Source organism: Neomonachus schauinslandi, chromosome 14 (genome assembly GCF_002201575.2).
Source record: "Neomonachus schauinslandi chromosome 14, ASM220157v2, whole genome shotgun sequence".
NCBI classification, from domain to species: Eukaryota; Metazoa; Chordata; class Mammalia; order Carnivora; family Phocidae; genus Neomonachus; species Neomonachus schauinslandi.
In genome coordinates, this window is record NC_058416.1 from 26,764,685 (window position 1) to 26,767,088 (window position 2,404).

The window sequence follows — 2,404 nt, forward strand, 5'->3', positions numbered from 1 at the left end:
GGCTGCAATGGAGGGAGACTACCCACACCCCTGCAAAGCATCCAGCAGCCGATGGGACTGCCCTGAGCACAGACAGAAAAAAAACACAGGAAAGCCTCCAAGCTTGACAGGCCCCACCCAGTGTCCCACAGTCGTGAGAGGAGACAAGGAAGAACCACAGACTTGCTACAGTTTAGTCCTCAGAGCAGGAATCTTCTGGTTACTCCCCAGGAGCTGTCTGGGGACAGGCACAGATGCCCCACAGGCCCACGTTGCATGCCAGAGGCCTGGAGAAGGCCACTCTGCTGCCTCTCAGGACAGAAGGGGCCTCAGGCAAGAAGGACACCTGGGTGGCCCCAAGGGGAAAGGGCTGTGAGTCAAAGCAAGGGGCACCAATCTTCCTAAAGGGACAAACTCCTAGTGGGTACCAAGGGACGTGAGAAGTCCAAGGCTTTGATCAGCCAGATATCACACCAGGTCTTCTCCAGAGAGGAAAGCCCAAGGCCTCTGTCCTGAGACAACACAAAGATACGGCCTCAGTGAGGATGTCAAGGAAGAAGGAAGAGGGCCACTGCATCCCTAAGTTTTCACCTCCGTGGGTGGTTGCATCAGATGCCTTAAAAGCAAAAGCACAAGCCTCCCAGAAAACCAAATCAGGCAAAAACAAGCCAAGTCTAGACAGCTTAGATGTAGGAAAGTGGGCAAGAGGTCTGTTGCCCAAGGTGAAAGAGAAAGTTCTAACAACTCAAGGACTCAGGAAGGGAAAATAAAAACTTCTAATTTGGATAGAAAGTCAGTGGACTCCCTCCCTGACATTGAGGAGGCTGATCTGCATGATGAATTGGAAGCAGCCACCATGCCTTGGGAGGCATACTATGACTAGCCCCAGAAGAAAAAGGGAAAAGGAAATGACCGTGAAAACTTCAGCTACTGCACTTGGAGAAAAGCGACTTAAAAATGATTCTAAAAGCACTAGTGAAAACTTGGACTCGGGCGAGAGGTTACCTAAGGTGAACAAAAGCAAGTCAGAGAAGCTGCGGCCGTCCGGAGCCCCTTTAGCCAAGCTGAAAGAGGTCCCCACTGATGCATTACCAGTGTCGCCAGACCTTCCATTACCCAGAGGACAGGCCAATTACTGACCACTTCTGCCTTTGAGTTGATGTCCTCCTTCCAACCAAAGCAAGAAGCACTGGTTCCCCAGGAAGAGGAAGCCGCTGGATTTCCTGGGTGCAGAATGAATTTGAAGATGCAGATGTTTTCTGGTTCCAAGGGTGCCTATCTGCACAAAATGATGACCCTGTGAAAACCGTGCATCCAGGTACTTAAAAACAACATCAATCTTGGAGGTGGGAGGAGTCACGCATTCTGTTCTTAATCCCATCCATTTTGGAGATTTTATGGCAATCAGCTATATCGCATAAATATACAATCATGTACTAGTGGAAGAAACATAAATTATGGAAAATTCATTGTCACCAAAACGTTAAGAAAGAAAGTCCAGAAGAGCATGGGGTATGGTGGGAGCCGTACGTGCGGCTTTGGGATGCCCGAGAGCCGCAGCTATGGAGTACTGACAACAAATATTGGATCTGCACCTGTCAATAAGCCCAAAGGCTGGCAGGCAAAGCTGACCCTTTTCAGCTGTGTGGCCCAGCCCCCTTCTGATATTCAAAGGAAGCAGGAGAAGTTTGAAATAAGGAGGAGCAGCGGATCAAGCCAGCACCATGCCCCCCCACCGCCCCCACCCTGCCCCAGGAAGCAGCCAGAGCAACAGTCTGAACCTCTTCTCGGAGAAGCCAGGCTCTGACCACCTGAGCCCCAGCGGGGCCCACAGGGGGCGTGGTGGTCAGCAGCAGGACACCCGCCCAGCAAACTGCCCCAATGATGGCCAAGACAATGAACGATTTCAGGAAGAGATTCTCTCAACAGTTAACTGAGGACTTGCCCTGGACATGGAATTTGGGGGGAGGAAAACACAGGCCGTGGGGGTTAGGGGATGGGACTTCTGAAGGAGACCAGAATCTTTTGCTTTGTGGAAACTTTTGGACTCTGGCTCCTGGACTTTTCAAATGTTGCACCTGTGAGCCTCTGTGCCACGGCTTCCCAGCCTGGAGAATACTTCAGAATGCTGAAGATGGGAAGCCTCGGTTTCACAGAGCATTTTAAGATTGATTATACTTTTGGGGTGCCTGGGTGGCTCAGTCGTTAAGTGTCTCCCTTCAGCTCAGGTCATGATCCCAGGGTCCTGGGATCGAGCCCCGCGTTGGTCTCCCTTCTCCGTGGGAAGCCTGCTTCTCCCTCTTCCACTCCCCCTGCTTGTGCTCCCTCTCTCACTGTGTCTCTCTGTCAAAAAATAAAAATCTTAAAAATAAATAAAATTAAAAAAAGATTGATTATACTTTTGTCAAGTCTCCTCTCAGTAAAC

At 50.5% G+C, this 2,404-nt stretch overlaps 1 pseudogene; it reads left to right on the forward strand.

Moving 5' to 3' along the window:
* The first annotated feature begins 524 nt into the window (after positions 1-524).
* Positions 525-2,145, forward strand: LOC110576975 (annotated as a pseudogene).
* The last annotated feature ends 259 nt before the right edge of the window (positions 2,146-2,404 follow it).